The sequence below is a fragment of the Mesoplodon mirus genome (assembly GCF_964341445.2).
Source record: "Mesoplodon mirus genome assembly, chromosome: 11".
Classification (NCBI taxonomy): Eukaryota; Metazoa; Chordata; class Mammalia; order Artiodactyla; family Ziphiidae; genus Mesoplodon; species Mesoplodon mirus.
Window position 1 is genome coordinate 94239041 of NC_138987.1, and position 27406 is coordinate 94266446.

The 27406-nt window shown below is 47.4% G+C and overlaps 1 protein-coding gene and 1 long non-coding RNA gene across 3 annotated transcripts in view; both read right to left on the bottom strand.

The window, feature by feature from the left end:
• Positions 1 to 27406, bottom strand: part of ETV6 (ETS variant transcription factor 6) — a 249149-nt gene that overhangs the window by 161198 nt on the left and 60545 nt on the right. The window lies entirely within an intron of this gene.
• Positions 15 to 25863, bottom strand: LOC309812695. Its single transcript, XR_014295378.1, has 3 exons — positions 5524 to 25863; positions 4826 to 5162; positions 15 to 4778 (listed from the first exon to the last, which is right to left on the bottom strand). It is a non-coding gene; the product is annotated as an uncharacterized lncRNA (long non-coding RNA).

Consider the following 27406-nt stretch of genomic DNA (forward strand, 5'->3'; position numbering starts at 1 on the left):
CCCAGTCCGGGAGGGTCCCGCATGCCGCGGAGCGGCTGGGCCCGTGAGCCATGGCCGCTGGGCCTGCGCGTCCGGAGCCTGTGCTCTTCAACGGGAGAGGCCACAACAGTGAGAGGCCCGCGTACCGCAAAAAAAAAAAAAAAAAAATCTATGCTGACAATCCCCAAGATTTCTGCCTGAAGAAAAGGTGAATGAACCAGGCAGACACAAATGACAAAGCACTGATGTAGTATACAGTTCTCTGTTCTCATGAGAATCCGTGGTTTCTGAGTGGGTGAAAAGCATTTGAAAATCATTCTGATGAACAGAAGAAAACTATCTTCTCAATGAACTTACTCTTATTAAAACCCATTTTCCGGGCTTCCCTGGTGGCACAGTGGTTGAGAGTCCGCCTGCTGATGCAGGGGACATGGGTTCGTGCCCCAGTCTGGGAGGATCCCACATGCCGCGGAGCGGCTGGGCCCGTGAGCCATGGCTGCTGAGCCTGCGTGTCCGGAGACTGTGCTCCAAAACGGGAGAGGCCACAACAGTGAGAGGCCCACATACCGCAAAACAAAAAACAACAACAACAACAAAAAAACCATTTTCCAACTGTCAACTGTCATAAATCCATCCATATAAAAGACCACCGCAACACAACGGGGAAAATGTGTCTCTAACTTTTGAAGTCTAGCAACTTCCCATAGGAAGTCCTAATCACACTTCCAATGGATGCCCTAAGGCATTATCTAGACAAGCACGTTTGACAGAAATATAATGCAAGCCATATGTGTAATTTAACATTTTCTAGTTGATGCAGAAGAGACAGATGAAATTAGTTTAAATAATATATTACATTTAACCCAACATATCCAAAGTATTCTTTCAACGTATAACAAGCTATTGAGATATATTACTTTTTTTATACTAAGTCCTTGAAATTTACTGTCTAGTTTACATGACAGTTCAAATCAGACACTAAATTTTCACTGCAAATACCTCATCTGTCTTTACAGTTCACGGAATTTACAGCCGAAAAGGTAAATTCGCACACCCAACGCTGTTCCCAATAAATTTTTAAAGATTTTTAATAACCGACTCAAGTACAGTTTAAAATTCAAATTGATTAAAACTAAATAGGCCAAGAATTCAGTTTCTCTACTGCACTAGCCACTTCTAGTTCTCATAGCCTCATGGAGCTGCTAGTGACCCTAGTGTACACGGCAGGTTAGATCCTGGGGCAGCGAGCACCGCACGGGGGGGAATGGAGGACGAGGTGGGACGCGATCGCACATCCCTTCAGAAACATCCTCAAGTCTGGACGGACGAGGGCTACAGATGACCCATGTTCCTTGTCCTTCATTTCTCCAACTGCAGTAGTCAGTCATTAGAGTCACCCAGACTGCCAGCCATTTACAGAGCAGGACGAAGGGGCTAGAGGTCCTTCCTGCCCCTGTACTCAGAGACAGTGAGCTCTCAGCACTCAGCAAAAATACACAGGAGTTTAGGCTCCATCAGGTCAAGTCTTTTACTGTCTTCTTCTCTCTCATTCTGTCTTTCTCTCTCTCTCCTTCTCCCTTTAACTACCCGACCAATTTCCCTGGGAGCTGAAAAACGAGTTCGTGCAGGACGTCACCCTGCAGAGTTTCAGCTCTCCTCCCCGACACGAACAGTCACTGTGCATTGCAACCTTTCCTCATCTGGGTCATTCCTGAACTTGGCCACAATCCTTAGGAGATGCCCAGAAATATAAGCCGGCTGTAACTCCTAAAGCTCTGGGGCACGTGGTTGAATACTGATTAGTTCTCCCATCTAGAACTCTGAACCACAAAATCGAGGTTTAGACTTCTCAAAAGATAGTGTGCCCTCATCAGAGGAAATGTGTATCTAATTAGATGAAAACAGAATTAAAGCAGAAAGAAAGCTCCCTAAGGAGTAAAAGACATGATTCAACATCCCTTGAGAGCAAGTCTGGTTCAGACCCGCCCTCACCTGCCTGACCTGACTCCACGCAACAGGTACAGCAGATGTTGAAAAGGAACACAGGTTCCCTAGGCTGTGACTGACGTTCCATCTGAAGGACCTTCTTGAAAGCAAGAATGTTCCATAAGGACCTTTGATAAGGCACATCCCCCTCCCCCAAATACTCAACCTCTTACTAAAACTAACCTTACAGTTTTAACGAAACTTGTACGTATCCTTTTACCAATGCTAACCGTCCTTATCTGCTTTCCCCTACTGGCAAGACTAGAAAACAACATAAGTAGAAGCCTGAACAAACAGTCCTCCATATCCTCCGCACTGATTCTTCCCTCTAAAACTACAAAAACTACAAAAAGGGGGGAGGTGCAGACCTGAACCTCAGTTTTCTCAGCTACAAAAATGGAGACAATTGTGCTCACTGATTGATAAGGTTCTGAGTAAAGTGATTCAGTTAAAATAGGTAAAAAGGCCATGCCATGGGCTTCCCTGGTGGTGCAGTGGTTGAGAGTCCGCCTGCCGATGCAGGGGACGCGGGTTCGTGCCCCGGTCCGGGAGGATCCCACATGCCGCGGAGCGGCTGTGCCCGTGAGCCATGGCCACTGAGCCTGCGCGTCCGGAGCCTGTGCTCCGCAACGCGAGAGGCCACAAAAGTGAGAGGTCCGCGTACAGCAAAAAAAAAAAAAAAAAAAAAAAGGCCATGCCAACTATGATGCTATTATTCTTATGCCATGGTTTCCAGAGCTTTCAGACCAAGGTCCAAAGACTCGTGCTGATTCACTTGCCCATTCCTTTCACCCAGAGCAAAAAAAAAAGAAAAAAATTAATATGCACTGTCTCACTACATTATACCCTTTTATGTACAAACATTAGACATTAGATCATTGGGAAGAGAAGAACGGGTACAATTTTCCTCAGTTCAGACTAGAAAACTACATCAGTCTAATTTCTAGAGGCTGGCCTCGAGTGTGTTACATCCAGATTACAGGACAAACACTGGTAAATTGGGAATCTCTGAATGGCCCTGAGTATCCTACGACCTAAACAAAAATCCCACTCAGTTCAAACCACTGTCAATACGCGCCTTCTAGTTCAATAAGGGTGTTTAGAAAACTTTTTATAGCTGACTGTAGGTTTTTTACTCTACCGTCCCGACCCAGAGCTTTTAGCATTTCCTCCCCATCCAGAGACTCAGCTGTAGGTCCCCCTTTGGGACTTCCCATCCTGCCTTGTGCCAGGTCAAGTCTCTCCAGCCCATGTTTGCCTGACGTCCTCAGCAGACCTTGCCCTTGACTTTGGATCTGGGTCTCCTCCTTCACAGTTCCTTGTTTTCAGGTCGATGATTTGCTACAGCCTGGACTTTCATTCTCCTGTGTCTATGTCCACGGCTGGGGGTCTACCTCACCTTCACGTGCTTCTCAGACCCCCAAACCACACTGGAGCCCCAGGCCCTCCCTCTCACCCAGACGGGAAGGTTGTCATTGGCAGAAAACTTGGCCTGAGCAGGGGGCCTTGCCTGTCCTGCTCACCACCATGTCCCTCACACCCAGGGCAGTGCCTGTTGGCTCATAGCAGCCCTCGTTACATATTTACTGAATGAATGAATAAGCCTTATTAGACAATCTCACTCAGTGCATTTCTCGATGCCAACACAAACTCACCTCTTGTCCCGTGTTTTCCCCTAGGGCCATCTAGTGACTTTTGGACACAGTTTTAAGTCCAACTGTCTACATAAGAATCTTGCTACAAGCTGCCAGCACTGCCCTTCTCCTTTTCCTCTCCTCTCCAGGAGACACGTTCCCTGCCCTATTACCCAGTTAATGTGACTTGTTCTTAGGCCTTATTCCGGGTCGGTCCATGTTCCTGGAACACCTTCCCTCCAAGGATCCCATCTCATCAACCCTGCTGCCTCTCGAGAGACTTAAAAATGAACCTATACTCATCCCAATGCGGCCATCATTCCTCAAAAATACTCTAAAGACACCTCTTTCGGGACGTTCAGAAGCAACTACAGGTACCATTTTATTGCTATTTCTTGGATCTGACCAAGAACAGTTTCAAGTATAGCTTGGAAGCCTTACTCATTGGACTTGATGACAAATGCTTACAGCTATGTCCACAATTTAACTCCCACCTCAAGGACCGAAGTTGTTCATTGCTCTAAGTATCTGTGAAATGTTTCTCTCCCAGCTCGACTAGAAAAGAGCGGGGACACAGACCATGTCCGTGCTGTTAAGTGAATTCCTCCGTGCATGGCGCCTGATACACTGTACGTACACGACTAACGACTGGTGAGTCAATGAACAAATGATCTGAAGGCCTTTCTGAAAGATTCTTCTTTGATTCAACAAATACATGTCTGGTACTGCTAGATGCTGAGAATATGGAGATGAGTAAGAAAAAAAAAAACCTCTGTCTTCTTTAGGAACTTAATGTCCAAAGGGGAAAAGATGACTTAAGGGGAAAGGAAAAGAAAGTATTATTTACTGTCAACCCTTATGTAACAGACACGTATCACATTTCACTGAAATTTCCCCACAATCAAATAAGCATGACATTTAAATCCCTATTTTAAAAAGACTTAAAAAAATTGGGATTCAGCAACGCTGCATAACTTACATAATGGTAATAAGTTACAAGCCAGTCTTTGAACCCAGAGCCTACGGACAGCAAAACCTAGATCCTTTCTTCCTTGGCACAAGCAAGGGGTGTACAATTCAAGGAAATGTTTTGTCTTTTAAGTGACTACTTTTGAAACTCTGAAGGAGACACATTTACGTGGATATCTGGGTGCTGGTATGGGTCTACCCTTTTTTAGCCTTACCCCATCCATACTATTCTGGAAATCATGTTAGGTGATTTTAGCCTTACCCCATCCATACTATAGGTGATTTAAGTCTTACCCCATCCATACTATTTTTAGCCTTACCCCATCCATACTATTCTAGAAATCACATCAGGTGACCAACCAACTCTGATCTCCCTAAGAAGTACTCCAGGGACTTCCCTGGTGGCGCACTGGATAAGACTCCACACTCCCAGTGCAGGGGATCCCGGGTTTGATCCCTGGTCAGGGAACTAGATCCCACACGCATGCCGCAACTAAGAAGCTGTAGAGCCACAACTAAGGAGCCCAGGAGCCACAACTAAGGATCCCGATAGCTGCAACAAAGGAGCCCACCTGCCACAATTAAAGAGCCCACCTGGGCTTCCCTGATGGCGCAGTGGTTGAGAATCTGCCTGCTAATGCAGGGGACACGGGTTTGAGCCCTGGTCTGGGAAGATCCCGCATGCCGCGGAGCACCTAGGCCCGTGCGCCACAACTACTGAGCCTGCGCGTCTGGAGCCTGTGCTCCGCAACGAGAGAGGCCACGATAGTGAGAGGCCCGCGCACCACGATGAAGAGTGGCCCCCGCTTGCCGCAACTAGAGAAAGCCCATGCACAGAAATGAAGACCCAACACAGCCAAAAAATATATATAAAAAATAAACAAATGTGGGGTTAAAAAAAAAAAAGACTTTAAGATCAAAGCCCTTAAAAAAAAAAAAAAAAAAACGAGCCCACCTACTACAACTAAGACCTGGTGAAAGCAAATAAATAAATAAATATTAAAAAAAAAATACTCCGAAGACCATCTCCCTTAGCTCTAGCTCACACGGGCATCAAGAAGCCTGAGGCTTATTCACTCAGAGGTCCATGACCCCCGATCTGTGCCAATGTTGGGGTGAAGGTTCTTTTAGTAGAAGTTGCCATGTGAATATAGGTGGGCCTACGAACACCCACGGAGGGGCAGGTAGACTAGGCAGCAGATAAACATTGGTACACAAGGAGCTGGAAGGAAGGAGGAGGCTTGGAAGCAGAAACCAGTGTCACTACAAGGGGCCAACTTTGGGAGAAACATCACAAATGACCAAGACATCTGCTCATTCTTACTAAGTAGAAGATGAAAAATGGAGTCTGTCAAGTTTCATTTCAACGACATTTGAAAGAGACGAAAGATGTCGTATGGTTATCACAAAAGACATTAAAATCTAGGAACCGTGTTTTCCCTTCCCTTAGATTTCTCCATTCAGTTCTAAAACTATTTGTGAGCCTACACAGTGGTGGTGAAGAGCTATAGCTTGGAGATACTCAGGCTTGTTTTGAATCTTGGCTCCTGCACTTACTGCATGACTCTGGACAAGTGACTTAAGCTCCCCAAACCTGTTTCTTCATCTATAAAATGGGATAATGATAACACTGGTTCTATCTATCTCAAAAGGTTATAAAGGAGAAAATACATTAGAACTCAGCACAGGGCCTAGCACATAAAAAGCTTAACAAGCATCCATGACAAGAACACGTGCCAGCGTGGTGGTAAATCTTTAAGACATACAGATACGCACACATACAAAGACGGTCATTTTTGAGGTGGCTTAGGGTCTCCATCTGTGGTAGGCTCAAGATATCACATAATTACACAGAGGACTGTGTGATGAAAGACACAAACGGTCATGTAAAACTACCGTCCATGAGAGAGCTTAAGTCACTATCAAGTGCCTTTGCAAACCATCTGTTTTCAAGCAGGAAAAAATAGGGAAAAAGGAAATCAAAAGACTCGATTCCAATAAAGATGGTGCAATAAGCGGAAGTGGCCACTGCTAGGTCTACGTGTCCTAGGACGATCAGACAATCCCTGTCTCTGGATTGGGTAGATACTCGAGGAGAGAGAACTCAGTGTACTTTCTGTGACACTGTTACCCACGCTCTGCCCAAAGAGAAAACGTGCCTTTGCTTCTTTGGAGGAGCATGTGAGTGGCTACAGCTGGAGCATCAAGCCGAGCGGTCTGCTGAGCAGAGGTTTCCCAGCCGTCTGCCGTGAGGATCAGGGCAGGCGGCCGCCTCTCAGCATCAGCTGCACCTGGATTTGCGGATCAACTCTTCAGTATCCCGGAGCACAGGGCGGGTGGTGTGGGAGGCGCCTGTGTTGCTCTAATAATGAGCACATTTCGTTCCTTGCGTGGAGGTAACTGGTTCTTGCTAATGACACCTCTTTCCCAGTTGGTTGCATAAACACTCAGGGGCGGTGTAGCCCAGTGTGAGTCGTCAGGAGGAGGGCCTGAGGTACTTACTCAACCAGCGTGCACTCACTCTACCTGTAACACACACCTTTTCTGTAACCTCTGAAATTAAACAGAAGGGAATGGGAACGAGGTGAGGTGTCAGGGAGCATATGGTGCAGGAGGAGGGGCTAAGGGAAAATGAAGAGGCCAAGCAAATACATTCAGCACCTTCTATGCGCCAGATGCATAAGATACGATACCTTTCTGTTTCATAAATGAAGACAGCAAGTCTCAGTGAGCTAAAAGAACCTGGTTTTTCCAATGTCACACAACAAAGTGGGGCTAGAATCGGAATCAAGGGAGGTCAAATTCCAAAGCCACGATTCTAACTTTCCTCCCCCAAAATGAGGCGTAAGGATCTTTGGCAAAATGAAAAGTGGTACCATGGACTCAGGGAAGAGAAGATGGTAAAAAATAGATTAGAAAGTTTTTGAAAGTTCTAGGGGTTCACAAGGCGATTGCAAACCTGGAGTCGAGCTATTTAAATAGAAAAGAGCATATTCTGACATCTGGGATAATGCATTTAGGCCCAGGGTCGGGGTGTTGGGAGAACAAGAGTCGCTTTAGATCGCCCAGAGGCAGGGAAGGGGAAGGGATGTCTGTGCGTCGGGTACAGCCAGAGAAACAGGGCAGCGGCCCACGCCTGAGAAAGCAGCACATTCGAAGGACGGATGAAGAAGACGAAGGGGTGGAGAGATTGATACTGAAAGGAAACTGTCCTGCTTGTGAGCAGAGCTTAGTGAAGGACATGGAGTCCATTTTCTTTCTGGCCTCTCCGGCCTCCTACTTCCTGCTTCTTTCCTCACAGCAAGTTTGAGCAGAAAGGGACCCTAGCAATCGAGACCAGCATCCTCATTTTTCAGATGGAATATCTGAGACCAACAGAAGTATCTGCAATCACACTTCTTGTTTCAGAAATCAGGTAGTGATCAGTTCTTGTTTTTGTTTTTCACCATATTCTGTTGTAAAGAGAAAAAGGGTAGACAGGAGGAAAAAAACAAAACAAAAAACAAACCACAACCAAGAAACCAGAATTTTTAACTTGTAGACACAAAGATATCCCTACTTATCGCGACCTTCCCTGATTCCATGGCCGTGTGCTTTGAACCTTCTACCAAGTGGCATTAAAGGTGTGCACTGCACTGCTCACACAGTACCTTCTAGGTCATTTCTAAGGCACCAGGCCAAGCTGAAGGTTAGGACGGCAAGGCCGAAGGATGTCTCTTTATGCAGGGTGACCCTCATGGTTGCTTTCTTGGATGATGCACCATCCTGGCTGACCTGGGGTGGAGGTGATCCCTGGGATGTGGGATTTCAAGGCTAAAACCAGGAAAGTCCCAGAGAAACCAGGACGAATTGGTCTCCCTATTGCCTTAAGGAGGGCCACATTCTCAACCGAGCTCATGGACCCATGTAGATAAAATGCATTTAGCTGGACGTTTTAGCTGGTATGACACCAGCTAAGCGGTAGTTCACATTTCAAGTTTTTACAAAAAGAGGCGAAATGAAGATTAATGACTGTAAAAAGCCTTGAGCCCTGGGGGAGGAAGGTATTCTCAAAGTAGGAAGTGTTAAGTCCATAAAAGAAACAATATGAGAATGCAGTGGGGCTTTTTCATACCTAACAAGTATGACTAAATCTCTAAACACTTCCTGTTCCGTCCCATGTTTTTCTGAAATTTGCTTTTCCTTATTGGCCAAGAAGATAGAAAGAAAAAAACAAAACCGTTCTTTCTTCTCATAAGAATAACAGTGGGGAATTTCAAAACCTCCAAAGACTTCTAAAGTTTAGCTCACTCTTGCTGTCAGATAGAAATATTGTGGAGAAACAAACAGCCCTCATTTTTTCTCCATAGGCATCCTAAATTCTTTGTACGTATAATTTTGGGCAAGTAGAAAACCATCTGATTAGAAAAGACAAATACCTACACTTAAGTAGCACCCATGCATTCAGCCATCTAGTTGTATTTTCAATAAAAAAGTTTCTGTTGTCGTTAAACACTCTGACAGGTGCTGAGAATACAATGCTGAATAAGGAGAATACATTTTCATTTTAGTTTTCACAGTCACCCGAAGATCAAAAGCTGGGTTTTGGGACTTAATCCTGATTCTTCTTATTGCAATGGAGAAAGCAAGCCACCCTAACATAAAACCTCACATTTCAATCATTTCTCCAGGGCAGTCCTTCCCAATCACAAAGTGCAGCAGTGCCCCAAAGGCAGCCCCACTTTCTCCTTTTCTGGGTCACCAAATACCCAGGACGCACTCAGCCTAGAATGAAAGGGTGTAAGTCAAGGAAGGGGTTACACCAGGGAGCATGTCAATGGTTTCCCCTGCTCACAAGGACAGCTTAAAGCTGCCCTCTACTCACATTTGAGAAAGGAGCTCTTCCACCTCTTCTAATCTCCTAGAAGCACGATTTGAATATAAAGTAATTTTCTAGGCAAGGCCAAATGGTAGCCCACAGAGGACCCTTGGGGGAGGCTTTCTCTCTGTCCACTTCCACTCTAATGCGCTGACTGCCATACCCTCCAAAGCAAAAGGGGGAAATGGAACCAAGCACACAAGTCCCGCCACGTTCTTGAGTAGAGAGAACTGCCGACACCAGTATCTGCACCCTAGGATGAAGTCTAGAGGACTTGACATGAAGGGTCATGGGAAGCAGAGCCCGAACACTGTCAGACGTCCACCCAGCAACACGGCCCATCCAGGTAATAATGCCACCTCACCAAAGAGTCCACGGTCACTGAGCTCAGCTCTCCCCCTGTGCTGCGATGGACCTTCAGGCCCTAGAACCCTGGGTCCTTCCTGCATGGGGGCCTCCTGGGAGCCTTAGTGACTTGTACTTTTGTACACAGTACGTTGGCCTCTTTGAGTTTAGCAATTCCAGACCAGGAGCCTTATTGGACTTCCTCTGTTTATATAAGACTCATCAAGCAGGTTATGCTGCTTTTCTGCCACTTTTCCTTCCAGACACCTCCCAAATGCCAAGGTATCAGGAAGCAAGAGAGGGGTAGGGTTTTCTCACCACAATCCCAAAGGCCTACAAAGGCATGTGGAAGCCACAGGCTTTGCCAAAAGCCTGCTGCCGAGCCCTTCAGTGGTGGAGTATGTTTTTCAGGATGGTAAGGGAAGGGTTGTCAGGTAAGGTCAAAGTCAAATGTACGGTTTCTGTCGTTACTGCTGGTCTCTTTCCAGAGAGAGTAAAATGCACCCCTTGAAGCTGGCAGCAAGTCCTGTGCTTGCATCAATACTCATTTTCACTTGCATGGAAAAATCCTCCCGCCCCATAGCACATAATAGGTTCATGAAATCCCCTCTTTATTTTGCAGATCTAGAAAAGGTGGGAGAGAGAAATTAAATGCCTTTGTGAATCAGCAAAACAAACAAACAAACACCTAGGGATAGAACCTAGGACAGCTAGTCTTCCAGCCTGGACCCTCACATCTGGCACACCACAGGGAAAATGGTTATTTTTTCACTACAAAAGAGATGACCTTCAACTTCAGGCATGTAAGGTACAAAAAAAATCTTGAAAGACACCAGTTATTTTGTGGAGAGGAGAATCAATAAAACAGTAGCCCAGGGCACAGTTCTTTCCAGAGGTCAAGATGGTATCTAACCAAGGTCAAGACTGTAGGAACCAGAGGTCAGAGGCCACTAGCTAACCCCTGGTATGAGTCAGTCCTATTGAGACTGCCTCAAGGTCAAGGAGAGAATCCTCAGACTGCAAGCAATCTCCCCAAATAGGAATTGGAAACTAGCTATTCCTGTCGACCTCCTTTTCATTCATAGTAAAGGTTGCCATGGAGCAACCAGCTTAGATGCTGGGTGAGTCCCTTTATGAGGCATGAACCCAAACCTACCACTCTGCAATCCCACCCCCATCTGTTCCAAGATGGCAGAAGGAGTCTGCGGTTAAAGGCACAAAGCCTTTGAACAGGTCTTTGATCCTAACACTCCCACCCACAGGAGCACACCCAGAGATCAGATAAAATCCGGAAAACACGGGCAAAGTTCAACCAACAGCTGCCCCTTCTAGGCCACGAACTGGCACACCTGGCCATCTGGCAACTGTTCCTTTAGCGGACCTTAACCTGCCTGAGCAGGAAGCAGTGATAAGGCTAAAGGTAGTTTATGTTCATTGCTGTGGTTTCTCACACTTGAGCAGAGCTCAGTCTAGAAACAGAACCTTAAACTGCTGTCCATCAGATCCACGGAAGGTCAGAGCCAAAAAATTAACAGAGATAACGTACACCAAGTGTTCTGTAAACTATAAAGCCCTACATAACAATAGTCCATATAGTTATGTTGATATTAAAGTGCTAAAAGTAGAATATTAAACTGTAAATAAACATCGATAACAGCTACGGAACAAATGGTGAGCGTAGGGCTGAGGACCTGAAGAGGTCAGGTACAGGTGTTGGTTGCTATGTAAAAAGGCTCCATTTCAAAAACCTTTTAAAGTGGTCCAAACATTTAATAAACGATAGATAAGTTTAAATGATTTCCTTCCATTATAAATGTCTATGGTCCAATTCAACAGTAAAATCAGTGTCATAATCGTAACTTGGGGGCATCTCCAGGTGGCCTCAACACTAGCCCCATCTCCTTTATCACCACAAAGGATAGGAATCTGATTTTGTAAGGTGTAGACTGTTCTCTTGTGAGACGTACCCGTTCTTGCTAGCGTACAATCCATCCTGAATGAACATCCAGCAGTAAGGAGGAATCAACAGGCAACAGAAGCCTTTACACGAGCCCCATTTACTGAACTACAGCTCACCGGGTCTCGTAACTGGAAATAGAGCCGCTTTCTCCTGCCAAGGTCAGCTCCCGTGGAGTATCTGAGGACCACCTGGTCAGAGCAGCCTGCACACAGCTGTGGACCAGCAGGCCCGCGGGCTTCTCCCCCACATGTGTGATGCAGCCTCTACAGAACATTCAAGACACTGATTCCTTCACTTTTTATCACGATGTAAATCAGGTGTATTCCCCACACTTTTAATCACGCCTCGTAACTGGAAAGCCAGCTCCACTATACGCTGGAGGCTATATATCTTCTCAGCTCTTCTTATTCCTTATTTATTCTGAGTCTTTAGAATGATTATTCCTTTCAAGTGACTTCATGCGTGACATGGATGAGGGCGATGAGGAACACAGAGACGTAAAATGATCGAAGGGAACTTGGACACCACAGATAGAACAGGGAGCCCCCAGCTACACTGCCCCTAAGGGGAGAGGGCCCTAAAGGATGGGTGTACGGGATGCGGGCACGTTTGTGTCACACGAGGTTCCTTTCATACCAGGCTCCCTGTTGGAAGAGTCAGACAAACGCCACGTTCAACAGCTTGTCATACCGGTGGTGTTTATTTATTCTCCAGGGCAGGCTACCTCCTCAGGGCTCTGCCTGGTGTCCTTCCCCCCGCTGCCCGTGCACGGTCTGCTTACCCTCCACACATCAGAGTCTGTCTCTTCCCCGACAACAAGCTGAAATCTTGGCACTGACATTTACGAGCTGTGTGACCTGGCACAAGGGATCCGGCCCCTGAATCTCAGTTTCCTCGTCTGTAAACTGGAGATAAAGATGCCAATCTTGGAAGGCTGTGCAGATTAAATGAAGTCGTGTGTGTGTGTGTGTGTGTGTGTGTGTGTGTGTGTGTGAAAGGCTTCCACCTCAGAATTACACAACGTCTGGCACACAGGAGGCATTGGCCTTCCTCTCTCTAGCCTGAACTGATCCTTACTTTCCAATTACTTTGAGTTCCTACATTGTCTCCCCACTTAGATTGTGAAGAATCATGCCGTTTTCATCTTTCCTACCCACCACCCGAGCCGTGTGCACAGTGGGTGCCCAACCTGACAACTGCGGCCCAGGGTACTGAACACGTGGATCACTTGCCCCACTTCTCGTCACAGCTGGTAATGTTTCCTGAGGAAACTACTGTGAGCGCTGGATACAGCTGATCTCCCCTGTGACCCACCAGGACCTCATGCCTCTTCTTCTAACACACCCCTTTGCCACCTGGAATGCCCTTAAGAACTCTCAGAAGCCAAGTTATCCATTCATTTGATCACTTCTTGAGTGCATTTCTCTCGAGGACACTTGGGGAGCCCATAACCATTTCCTGGGTACATACCATGTGCCAACGAGGGGCACTGTGGATCCACACTGGTACTCGGAAATGGTAAGACATGATATCCCCCCCTACCCTTGAGGCCACCGAAGCGACTCATATGGATAGATAATACACACTCAGAATAACACAGAAAACCAGACACTAAGAGAAGCGTGTATATGTGAGTCCTGTGGGACAAAGAAGAGGAAGTTGTAATTCAGCCTGAAAACACTATTCTGGAATTTTAAAAATATATACTGCCTTTGAGATGGACCTTTCACACACGTAACCCGTTGAAATAGGAGGTCAAAAGGAAACCCCATCGTGGTCTATTACAAAACAGATCAACACGTAAGACAAATGTCACTCCAGAGAAGCTCTCAGGATTGCCAGGTCCTTGTCAGTACCTTCTCTCATGTTAGGCAATGTGCAATGCAAAACAAAAGAATTTTCCTGCAACTCAAACGTGGAATTCTGTCCAATCCATTCCACCCATATTCACAGCGTGGGATGTTAAGTATTTAGCACCAGACTAGGTATTGAGTAAAGAAAAGAAAAGAAATATAAGTCTTAAAAACTCTCTGCCGATTCCAGGCAGGAAATGGATCCTGGAGAAAAGATGTGCCCTGACAGTAGGTGAACCTGCTGGGGAAAATGGGCAGGAAGCAGGTGGCAGCCAGTTTACGATGGAAGAAATGCATGGCCATAAGACTCCAGTCTTCCCAGATGGAAAGGTGGAGAACCCAAGGGCAGGTGGACAAGGCCCACCTGTGTGGACACTGGAGTAGCCCCACCTGAAACCTTGGTATCATACAATAAGGAGGGTCTCCCCTACCCAGATTCATGCTAACGCAAAGTGCCTGGTGAAAAGCAGTGTGGGAAGGCTGTGAAGGTCTCGTGCAAGGACTACAGAGCCAGACAGGTTCCACGTCTAGCTACGCAACTACTACAAATGCCTTAATGAACTGGCTAAGCAGTTAAGACTTTCTTCCTACTTCCCTAAGGCTTATCATTATTTCTCAGGTCGCCCCCGCCAACTCTTTGTTCTTGTACCAACTTGACCCTCTGCTGATACACAGAGCAGAAGTAAAGGCGTCCTGAAGGGCAGGTCTTGCCCGTCTCTGTATCCTCCCCCCTACCCCCACTAGGATGTAGCAGAGGGCCCGGCACACAGTAGCTTCTCGATCAATGTTTCTGGAACACCCGGTCATGGGTCAAGCAAAGGGAAACAATGAGAAGACGGACCCCTGAAACATCACATAGTTTACGACTCTCCCCCGGGGGTAACTTCCCCCAGTGCTGACTGGCACGGATCCACCCACGTGATCGGCTCCAAATACCGAAGATCCGCGAACATGCGTAGAAGGCTGTATGCGGAAACCTTAAACCCTGCCGTAAGCCCTGGCCACATCGACTGTGCAAAACTAGCCCCCATCAGGAGCCATCTGAGGGAAGGAAACCCAAGCTGCATGAGTAACCAGAGACCTGGGCGGCTGACCTGCTTGCGATCTGGAAGCGGTCCCAGTGTAATGGCAAGTTTAAACCAGCTGTAACCGGGTGACACCTGGCAACCCACTTCCCTACAAGACCAAGAGTCAGGCTGACCGGTGGCTGACCAGCAGCGGGGCGCGGGGAGCTGCTGTTGGGAAGCACCAGCCCCACTGGGTCAGGGAGCACAGGGTAGCTTCAGATGGCCAGCTCTCACTCCAGGGACCCTCGGGAGTGTGGTCTCCCCCTTCCCCAACCAGGGGTCCCACAGGCTTCCTGGAGGCTCTCAAGGACATCTTGCCTTATCCCAGGGAGGACCTGCTGAAAAACTTTCATTTCACTCCAGGTAGCAGCCAAGTAAAAGGGGAGCTTTGTAGACGGTTGGTGATACCACCACCTTGCCTGGGCGTACGGGGGCCTGCATTTGGGGGAAGAAAGGGCAGAGGCTAAACTCACCACTGTGTTGGTCAAGGAGAAGCAGGAGAGGATAGAAGGACCAGAAGGGAACCCTGATGGATCTGTAAGGATGACAGGATTCGTGTAATAAACGCTCACCAAACTCCTACTGTGTGCCTGGTACCACCCTGGGACACTGAGACAAAGAAGGGGGTGGTCCTCAGAGATTCAGACTCTGGGACGTCACACTTGATGACAACAAATGTGTATTATTTTCTCTTGAGAATATTATTAATGTTGTTACAACACTGATTATGGAGATCACGAGAGAATGGGAGGCAGGTAGGAGGGGAAGGGATAATAGAAAGAAGGGAAGCGGGAAGCAGGAAGTGAGAAAAGGAGAGGCTTGTTGTGCACATTAAATGGGACAATCCTTGTACAGGGCTTAGTCAGGCTCTGGCATACAGTAAGTGCTCAATAAATGCTGGCCACTGTATTCATTGTCATAGGGACCTACAACTGCGTCGTGCTAGGCTACATTGAACATATACGATACGGCAGGCAATCATCTAAGTAAAAGGGCTTACCTTGTGTTAATTCATTTAATGTTCCAGCCTATGAGATAACAGTATTCCCATTTTATACATGAGGAAACGTAGATAAAGCGATTATGTCAGCTCCAACTACCCAGTCACACAACCGTCGGGTGAGAGTTGGTGGGGGGGGGGTCAGACCCAGGTGTCTGATTCCCGAGTTCATCTTCTCATCCACGACACCCGTGGTTCTCAAGGTGGAACCTGGGAACTTTTCAGATTTGCAAATTCTTGGTCCCAAGCAGACCCAGTAAGCCAGAAACTCTAGGGGAAGGGCCCAGCAGACTGTTTTTAAGAGGGCTCTAGGTGACTGTGATGAACACCAAAGTTGGAGCACCACGCCATTCATTACGGTGTAGTGCTTCTCCGTACAGTGGCTAATTTAAGGCGGATAATAAAACACCTCTCCCTCACTGGGACTGGGCTCGCCTGGCAATGGGCAAAGGTCAAAATACTTGGGTCGTGCATTTCTCTCCGATTAGGTTGTACCCTGGGGTCGGGGCTGGGGAGAACAATCTCAATGGTCCTTATTTTCAGAGAAGTCGATTTGGTTTCTCTGATTCCATCCTGTGATGTAAAGAGGAGAGGCGAGGAGGGGGCGAGAATCCCTGGATATTCTTAGGATGGTTTAACTCCTTCACAGCATGGGGTCCCGAAATATCTACCACTGGATTAAAAAGGGAACTTGAAAGCTTTGCCTCTAACGTGTTAATTTAGCTTCTGACAATGCACTGCGGGTGCATTGAGTTGTCTGTTCTTTTCTCTGCGCGTTAATTCAGTGACTCACACCGACCATCCAGTGGGTGGATTAGCGAAGCCTCGTGCTTCTCGTCCCCGGGAGCAGCCCAGCTTTTGGCCATTTCACTGTTCATTAGCACCTCTGCTGAGGCTAGGCAAGGAAGAATGAAAGGTGAGGAGACTCAAGCTGGTCAAGTTTTCTCCTTGTTAGCAGTTCTGGTGAAGGCTTGGTGGGAGGAGAATTGTTATTGGCTAAGATGAGACACAGGGATGATCTACAGGCTCTGAATTTCCATGCCCGCCCCCCGACACGGTCAGGCTAGCCTAACTTTATAGTGTAGCCCCATCGACAACTAAACAGAAGCATAACACTCAAATTCTAGAATTTCTACAAAGGTAGCCTGTGATATCTTCTTGCTTTAAATTATAGCTTTTGGGCTTCCCTGGTGGCGCAGTGGTTGAGAATCTGCCTGCTAATGCAGGGGACACGGATTCGAGCCCTGGTCTGGGAGGAGCCCACATGCCGCGGAGCAACTAGGCCCGTGAGCCACAACTACTGAGCCTGCGCGTCTGGAGCCTGTGCTCCGCAACAAGAGAGGCCGCGACAGTGAGAGGCCCGCGCACCGCGATGAAGAGTGGCCCCCGCTTGCCACAACTAGAGAAAGCCCCCACACAGAAACGAAAACCCAACACAGCAGAAATAAATAAATTAATTAATAAACTCCTACCCCCGACATCTTAAAAAATAAATAAATAAATAAGCTGAATGTTGAAAAAAATTATAGCTCTTAAAAATGCCAAGGTCATGGACAATTTTGATGACAGCTGGAAAAGCTCAGAGAAGTGGTCACGTCTCCATAGATGCCATTTTCAACAGTTGACTTTTCCCACCTTTCTAACTTTCCCTGACCTAACTGAATACATGCACCTTCATGCCCATAAGAAAAAGAAACCGAACATGAATTAGGCAACCTACTATATTCTAGGGTGCCAGACCTTCTGCTGGCTACCTTAGAAACATTATCGCTTAATTCTAAAATGACTTGGCAAGAAATTTTTATCCTGACTTTATAGGGAAAACCAGAGAATTGAAGCTCCAGTAAGGGCCAGAGCTAAAATCTGAACACAGAGCTGTCTTCCCCGCCCCCAGAACCTATGCTCTTTCCACTATGTAAGTCAGCCTCTGTTAATCACAAACACCTACTGTACAGCACAGCGAACTCTATGCAATATCTTGTAATAACCTATAATGGAAAAGGATCTGAAAAATTAAATATATATATATAAAATGTAGCTGAATCACCTTGCTGTACACCTGAAATTAACACAACATTGTAAATCAAGTCTACCTCAATTAAAAAAAAAAAACCAAGTCAGGCTCACGGATAAGATTTTTTACATCCACACAGAACTGTCTGGGACAGTGCTCTCAAGGCTCATTTGAGGGATGCTTGTGCTAAGTGCCCCTTGTGACTAAAAAGATGAAGCCCGTACCTGAATGCCCTAATTGCATCCTCAGAAGCCCCTCACGATGTCTTCAGATATCTACCTTTCCCCTTCCATCAGCTCTAATAAATCCGCTTCCACCCCTTTACCCTATCTGTCCAGACAGGCACTGATCTCGTTCACAGCTTCAGGTTGGTAGCAGAGCAGGCATTTCCTGCACAGCAGAGGCCTGAGGCCACGGTGGGAGAGGACGTCGGAAAAGACGCCTTCACTTCCTGGATGACTCAGCGCCAGCAAGTGTGCCAGGATGCCCATGCAGCCAAAGCCATGCCCTCGGTGTCACCACCGGGCCGCTTCCCCTTTCAGGGAGGGAAGGACCTGAACCGTCCAGCGTGAAGGCAGACGGGCAAAAGGGGAAAGAGGCTCCGTTCACAGTCTCCATCCCTATCTTCCCTCCCCAGTGTCTGCTCCTAACCCAGTGCCCAGGTTTTAGCGCCTGAACTTGCCTTTCTCCTCCCCAAGCCTCGCCGGCCAGGCTGCCCTCTGCAACTCTGCCCCAGCGCCCCCAAAGAGCCACGGCACCTCAAGTCTCTCACTGGGAGAAGCTCCGAGGCCTCTGCGTGTTGGCCAGAGATAAATTCACCTTTATTCAGCATCCTGTAAACTCGCAAATGGGCTTGCTTCATCACTGGGCACCTGGTCCTTTCTGGCCTTCCCTGGTGAGTGACTTACTCTCAGTGCAGGAAATACGACAAAAGCTGGTCCTTCAGGAAAGAAAATCTCTTCCCTCCCCTGTCCACAGCACTCATTGTCTCCAGCACATTCTAGTCCGAGAAGATCAGTATCTTTCATGGGTCTCAAGTTTGTTGGGATTTTTATATGCATTACATTGCCCAAAGAGGTTGTAAAATAATTTGGGGCAAGGACCCTCTTTTCTTCACCAAAGAACATCCATAGGATGCTGGACGGCCAGGCAGGGCCTCCTAATTTGAGATGCAGGCCTCCTGCCTGGAGCAAATGGATCCCAGACTCCAGGGAAGTAGGTCCCCGTGGCCCCAGCTCAGCTTCCTCTCCCCGTGGGCTCACCAACAGGACAGCAGCGTGGCCAGCCCTTGGGAAGCTTCAACATCCTTGAGTTCATCTGGTCTGCTGCCAGGTCCGGAGTTGCCAGAGGAATCACACTGACTGCCCTACCAGACTGGATGAAACAGTAAACAAATGCACCCTGCCTGGCATCAACCGCTGCAGGAAAGAGAGGGAAGTGCAGACCCTCGGCAGTTCCCGTCTGAATGACTCTTTCTGAATCACAGGGCAGGGATCAGCCGAGGGCCCTCACATGACGGGGCTGGAGAGTCAGGTAGCCCCCAGAGAAATGCCTGCTAATTCCAAAGTACAATCCTGAGCACCAGGCTGGCTTCCCATGTGCAGTTCCAGAGGACCTGTGCTTGTCTGGGCCTGCCCGCGCCATCCTGAAGTCCTTCATAACTTTCAAGCAAGGGACCCTGCGTATTCCTTTCGCCCTGGGCCTCACGGGATAAGTAGCCAGTCCCGCCAAGCGCTTCAACTTCAGTCAAAGATGCACTGCAAAACACCCAGTAAGTCTGAGAAGCCGTGCCAGGAGAAGAAGGGTGTGACCAAGCAGGGTGTGAGTGAGGCTTCAGGCTGGCAGGGATGAGCTAGGAAGGATGACCGCCCTGTAGAGAGGAGGGAGCACGGGGTGCCCGGGAGGAGACAACGCCACCTGCCGCGGTGGCGCCAGGAAGAGCTTCTCAAATACACATACTAAGTACTGCTCCCTTGGGAGCGCTATTTTTTGGAAACTCTCCCAATCCACCTCAAATCTTTGATTATGGGCCTCACTTGCTCACTCTCTGATTTCTACAAAGTCTGACTTTTCCCTGGTGTTTTAAAGAAGTAGCTCATTTTAAAAGCTGGCCTTCCATTGGTTTGTTCTTTTCTCCTCACCTGGAGAGAAATGTGCAGGAGGTGAGGGCTGTTGGGATGGAGAGGACTCCACTGCCAGGCTGTTAATCCTCGGCTGCACGTCCAGACTCTGTCAGCTACAGAGCTGGCAGCGGCCGTAAGCTGTACGGGGTCGAACACCGCCACGTACCGGGACGTGGACCAGGACAACAGGGGGGAATATCAGGGCCCCCCACAGTCTAGGGTCTGGCTGGGCGCCAACTCCCCAATGATCATCAACAACATCAAACTACAGGAGGAGAGCCGTCCCCAAGGGTGTCCTCTACGAAGTGGCCTTGGGCGAGCTTTCCCAAGTTTTTCCAAAAGGAGCCAAAAGACAAAGACACTGCTTCTTTGAATGCTTCCACAGCTGTCTTGTGATCACCTGCAGCCATGAGGTTAAGCCTTTTATTAATGTTCTCAGACACGACAGCAAGAGACGGATGGATGCTCCTTACTCAACACCCACCCTGCCACCCCCATAGCATCACAGTATTGCACTACAGGGGAAAGCAGCTATGTCCTTTTCAAAAGGGCAGTCGCTCTCTTTAGTAGAAGGAAATATTCCAGAGCACCCCTGCCTATCACTCCAGTCTGTCTTAATCCTCACACACGGCCTCTCCTCCTGAACCATGAGATCAGCAGAAAGCAGAGATGTTTTACGGGCTGTGTGTCACTCAGCGCTGCCGACTCGTCCTAACCGGTGATGAGATAAGGGACCCCAAGCAATCGCCATCAAGGCTGGCGTACCCTGGGTTCCAGGTCTGTCCTTTTTCGGGAAAGCGGAGCTGGGTGCCTGCTTCTTGGCAAAAGGAAGAAAATGACGTTGGGCAGATGCTGCCGTATTTGGACCAGGAGAATGTTAACGTGCAGCAGACGGGGACAGCAGGGACAGGCAAAAGAAAAGTTTTTCCCTGAGGCCCCGGGGAAGCCCTCACCTGTGCACTCTGAAGGCTGGAAGCGCCCGCGCCACCTTCTGAAACACCTGCTCAGATGACAGCCTGCTGCAAGCCACGCCGGCACTTTCATCAAAATCCACAGAATTATTCTAGATATAAGAGATAAGGAATCTGGACCTACACATAAGACGGGGCTCAGGGGCTGAGCCCTCTATGGACTTTGTGCCACTGCCTGAAAGCCACCAAGGTGTTCTCAGAACTGGACGGCACGGACAGGTGTTGAATTACTCAATACAGGAAGAAATAAGCAAAACCTAACAGCCACTCTGATGGCTATTCTGCTCTGATGGCTCTTCCACTCAACTGCGTAAAAGGAAAATCCAAGAATCTTAGAGCTGGAAGGGAAGAGGGATCCTCCTGACTGGGTCCACTGTTTCACAGATGGAGAAAGGGGATGTGGAAGGTAGGTAAGCTGGCATGATGAGTCTTCCTGAGCATCCTCAGAGCAGGCCCAGACAGGGCACAGAAGAGAGAAACCAGTTCTGCTCTGCCCAAGTCTACCAATTTCAGCCCCAGATGGACCAACTTCCACCCAACACTAACATAAATGCCAGTGCAGAAACTGAGGCAGTCTATCTGGAATGGAGACTACTTGTTCAGGGCAACTCATCTGGGTGGCATAAATCAGTACCGGTCACCAGATCACGGCCCTGAGCTCCCAGATCTCCACCTAATTGGGTCCAAATGGTCTTAAACACAAGGGTAATAAGCAAGCTGTTGCTTTCTTCAACTTTTCAGTATCAGACCCAGATTGTTCAGCAAATTCTCTTTGACCAAGATTGCAGGCTTAAGACAGCTAGGTCAAGGGTCACTGTTCTTCCCTGGGCTCTCCTATTTATGTGAAGAAAGAACTGCTGAATATTTATTATTAGAAGAAAGCTAATAAAGAAACCCGATAAAAATTCTCTGATCTAGGTTCGTTTTCCCCTCTTACACGTCAGATTTTTTAAGGATCTCAAAGCCTTTAGTACTTCCAAAAGTCATGTTTTGTGACTGTGACCAAAGTTAGAGAATCAGCTGTCACAAATCCCCAATTCATGATCATCAGAGAGAACAAACCCTTGTCCAAAAATAAGAGCAATGGCTGACCTTCCTTTAAAAGATCAGCTCATCGTCGGGAGTGGGAGAGAGCGCTGACTCAGGAGCCGGCGGGGCACAGCAGTGAAGAACACAGCTTAGATGGGACAGACCGACCTCCAAATCGCAGGTGTGCCTCTTATGAGCTGTGAGTTAACCACGGGGTCACTTAACTCGCTGGGGTGAGTTACATAATCTCTGAGTCTTGGCTTTCTCATCTTTAATATATTTTTTAAATTAATTAATTTATTTTTGGCTGCGTTGGGTCTTTGTTGCTGCTCAGGCTTTCTCTAGTTGCAGCAAGCAGGGGCTACTCTTCGTTGCGGTGCGCAGGCTTCTCATTGCAGTGGCTTCTCTTGTTGCAGAGCACGGGCTCTAGGCGCGCAGGCTCAATAGCTGTGGCTCGCTGGCTCTAGAGCGCAGACTCAGTAGCTGTGGCGCACGGGCTTAGTTGCTCCGCGGCATGTGGGATCTTCCCGGACCAGGGCTCGAACCCACGTTCCCTATGTTGGCAGGCAGATTCTTAACCACTGCACCACGAGGGAAGCCCCGCTTTCTTATCTTCAAAATGAAAATACCAGGGCTTCCCTGGTGGCGCAGTGGTTGAGAGTCCGCCTGCCGATGCAGGGGACGCGGGTTCGTGCCCGGTCCAGGAAGATCCCACATGCCGCGGAGCGGCTCGGCCCGTGAGTCATGGCCGCTGAGCCTGCGCGTCAGGAGCCTGTGCTCCGCAACGGGAGAGGCCACAACAGTGATAGGCCCGCATACCGCAAAACAAAACAAAACAAAAAACAAAAAAAAAAAACCTAAGTGAAATAAGTCAGAGAAAGACAAATACTGTACAGTCTCACATATATGTGGACTCTAAAAAAAAACATAACTCGTAGGTACGGAGAACAAACTGATGGCTGCCAGAGGCAAGGGAGGGAGGGAGGGTGAGGATAGGGGGAGAAATGCGTGAAGGTGGTAAGAAAAAAAAATGTCCTGTCATGAGTTAAGTAAGTCCTGGGGCTATAATGCACAGCACGGTAACTATAGTTCACAGTACCATATTGTACTGAAAGTTGCTAAGAGAACAGATCTTAAAAGTTCTCATGCCAAGAAAAAAAGAAAAGTTTGTAATTGTGTGTGGCGAGGGCTGTTAACGTACGGTGGTGATCGTTTTGCAGTATCTACATATACCAAATCATTATGTTGTACACCTAGAACGAATACAATGTGACATGTCAATTTCATCTCAATTAAGAAATAAAAATGTAAATAGAATGAAAATAGCACCACGTACTTCATAGGACTGTTGTGAGGATGGAAGGAGGAAATGCAGACAGTGTGTCTACAGACTCCCTGGTACTCAAAGTATGTCCAAGAATGGGGAGCTGAGCTCCAGTCCTGGCTCTGATGGTCCCCTGATAGCTCGGTCTCTTCCTCTTTATTTTCAAAATAAGTAATCATTAGGATCTATCTTAACTGGAAGCTCTAAGACAAGGAGGATGCTCAACTCTATCTGATCCAGTCTATCTTGGCCAATGAAAGAAATGACTTTCAATAATTATCTAACATGGTACAGTCTTCAAAGCACATGCTCAGAAAATTACCAAATGTTGTCACCCCAAGAATTCCTACTGGCTTGCATTAAATAACAAAGACAGACATCATCTTCCACCTCTGAAAAGCCTCTCAAAACTATCTCTACATTTTACGTCCGCCTGCCACTGCCCAAGGGCCTTGGCACGTAACCTGGAGCATATCTGTAACCATCTCTGCATTGGTTCTGATGCTGCCATGGTCCCCTTCCTCCAGTCAAATCCACAGCCATCAGTGTTCCAACACCTTCACTGCTTTCCAGATGCCTTCGCTGTAGCCCAACCTCAGGAGCACGCCTCCCTTACCCTGTGTTCCAACCACTCACTTTCCCAACGCAAAGGTCCCCTGTCCCCTCTACCAGGAAGTCTACTCCGATCCCCTAATCTGAAATAATCACTTCCTCCTGACCTTCCACAATATTCTGTCTACATGTCTACATGTGTCTTACACCACTGACCATTTTTTGCCTCAAGTTATAATTACTCACCTCAGTGCCTATCTCTACTGCTGGACCCGAAGTCATGTCTTTTCCATCTTTGGTTCTTAGCCTCCTGAGCCATGTCAAGCCAGCCACGCATGTAATAGGTAGTCCATAAACTCTTACAGAATTATTACTTAATTGGTTAATTGGTTTCAGCAGGCTCCTAATCAAATCTATGCTTGAAGAGAAGCAGCAGGGCTGGGTAGTTAGGCAATTCATTATCACAACATCTTTTCCATCACCTTGGAAAGCACAGAAAGCTGGAGGCAAGCCCATGAGACAGTAAGTAGGAGGCTGGTTAAGTTTTCACTGGGAGCACAGAGCAGGGAAGAGCAGCCCTGATGATACCTGTGCTCAGGGAACATGGGCAGGCAGAGCTCTCTTCTCTGCCTTCCCTTCCTTCTCTTTCTCTGTCCTCTCTCCCGTATCTCCTCCATCTCCCTCTGACCTCTGATCCATTGTTCACTCAATAAGTATTTAGTGAGTGCTTACTATGTGTAAGGCATTGTTCTGGCACTAGGAATGCCACAAAATGAGGCCACTAGCTTACATTCCAGGGCAATGTATCTCCAACTTGTGTCATCTGAATTATCCGGGGATCTTGCCAAACAGAACTGGACTCAGGGGGTCTGGGGTGGGCCCAAGCACCTGCATTTCTAATAAGCTTCTGGGTGATGCTGATGCCACCAGTCCATATTCTCTGTAGAAAGGTTCTAGACTAGAGCAGTGGTTCTCAACCTTGGCTGCACACCTGGAAATCACCTGGAAAGTTTTATAAAATACTGACGCCTGGGCTTCTTCCCCAGAGTTCTGATTTAATTGTTCTGGAGTGTATTAGGATTGTAAAAAAAAAACTCCCATGGTGATTATAATGAACGTCCAAGATTAAGAACCACTAGTGAGAGGTATAGAGAGAAAATAAATATTTATTTCAGACAGTACTGTGATGGGAAAAAAAGTAAGGTAAACACAACTGAAAGTGAGAGATTATATTAGTATATGAGGTGATCAGGAAACACCTTTCTGAGGAGGTGACATTTGAGCAGATACCTGAAAAATGTGCAAGAACAAGCCATGCCGTTGTCTAAGGGAAGGGCTACAGGTAGAGGAGACAGCACGTGTAAAGGCCCTGAGGTCACCGTGTGGTTGGCGTGTTTGAGAAACAGCAAAGGAGACTAACATACAAATACAGGCCCTAGGAGGCTTCACTGAAACAATAATTTACAATCATTGTAAAATAGTCAATCCTAATGGGAAGTCTAGGCACACGAGACCTGAAGGAGTTCAACATGAGTAATGCTTTAAATCTAAAAAACACTCTGAGATGGGCAAATATCTGAAAGCAAGGGAAATGCACGTGGATCTGTTAGGTCACTTACTCATCCCCAAGAAATGTATCCAATAAATATTATTATCCCCATTTTAGAGATAAGTGACCAGAGGCTCAGAAGGGCATACTCACGTGCCCATGACCGTAAAAGGGCGAGATTAACTCCAGTCTGAATGACCTCAAGGTCTGCTCTCTTTCCATGATAAATTCATCCCACACTGGGTTGCTCACCTTTACTCTCACTTCACACGTGCTCCCACCTTGGGCAGACTGGGAGTTGGGTGGCGGGGGAAGCAGGAGGGAAGGGGAGAAAAGTTCAGGAGGTAAAGGAGGCCCAGAGAGAGAAGCTGGAAAGACAGCGGCCTCCCCCAACACGCCTTCAGCTCCTGACTATTCACGGCTGATGCTCGTAAAAGCCCTGGGAGCTCGTGAGGGTGAATTTTACAGGTTGATATGGCCGGGCCACGGCACCCAGCTACGTGGGCGAATAGCAGTCTACATGTTGCTGTGAAGACAATATTTTAGATGAGATGAAATGTAAATCAGTGGACTATGAGTAAGGCAGATTATCCTCTTTCATATTGGGTGGGTCTCATCCAATCAGTTGAAGCCCTTAATTAAAAACAGACTGGCAGGGCCTCCCTGGTGGCGCAGTGGTTGAGAGTCCGCCTGCCGATGCAGGGGATACGGGTTCGTGCCCCGGTCTGGGAGGATCCCATATGCCGCGGAGCGGCTGGGCCCGTGAGCCATGGCCGCTGGGCCTGCGCGTCCGGAGCCTGTGCTCCGCAACGGGAGAGGCCACAGCAGTGAGAGGCCCGCATACCGCAAAAAAAAAAAAGAAAAAAAAAAAACAGACTGGCAGAAACTAACACACCATTGTGAAGCAATTATACTCCAATAAAGTTGTAAAAAAAAAAAAAAAAAAAACAGACTGAGGTCCTCCAGGAGGAGGGAATTCAGCCTCCTATTGTCTTCGGAGTTGCAACATCAACTCTTCCCTGGGTCTGGCCATAGAGATTTTGGACTTGGCAGCCTCCACAAGTGCATGGGCTCATTCCTTAAAATAACTCAAGTCTGTCTGTCTGTCTCTCTATACTTACACACACACACCCTATTGGTTCTGTTTCTCTGGAGAACCCTGATTGATACAGATGGCACGGCCAGTAACATCATTCCCATTTCGGATGAGAGGATGCATCTCTGAGAGGCTTCCCGAGGTCACACTTCTAGGAAATGAAGGACTGAGACTGGGGTCCAGGTCCTTTACACCCCTCACAGACCACTTGTATAGCTGGCATTTCACCTTAAGTCTCAGACCAGATTAAAATGCTACAACTCTGACCATACACGGAATGTTTTTAATAGCATTTTTATCCCTTAAAACGGATTGGGTGGATGAAACAGGGAATAAGGCAAATAAAAGGAAAGCACTTCACTTTGCCTACAGCTGGTACGATCACTGTCCTTCTGACTCCTGGGATTGCTAAAAAAGTGAGACAGGAGGGTGCCTGTTTACCACAGTTTAAACCTTCACCTGAGGATTAACCAAAGTGCTTTGTTTTTAGGAGGGTTCCTTGATGGGCTGGAAAATAATGATGGGAAATTAACACAATCACAGATGCCACACTAAAATTTCAGGACTGAAAAACACCCAAAAGGGGTTGGGGTTTGCTGGAGCCTTGACAAAACAGGAGACAGAAAGTGGAAAAAAACAGAGAAAAGTGATTCAGTGATGCAATTCCATCCACGGCGGGTAAGGTTGGGAAATACCGCACAATTCTTCCTCAAAAAATGTTGATCAAAATACTTGTTCAAAAATAATGATGTTGAAGAAAACAAGGAAATGACATTAAATCATGACTTCAGATGAGTATTCCTCTATTTTTTACTCATTTTTGAGTACTTATGAGCATGTCCCTAAAAGAACCCAAAAACCACTGTGAACCTTGTATGACCGGTGTTTTGAAAATACTTTAGGGAGAAATGTTTGGGAAGTCAAGAATGCAGCAAGGATGTCCCACAGAAAACAATGGCATCCACAAACATTCTCTCTCCCTTGAAAAAGGAATTTGGGATCAGAAACAGTATCCCTTCTCTCCCTGAGAGTCCAGGACAGAGGGAACCAGGATATATGAAGGAAAAAGAAGGGAGGTATTTTAAAAACAGTATTTC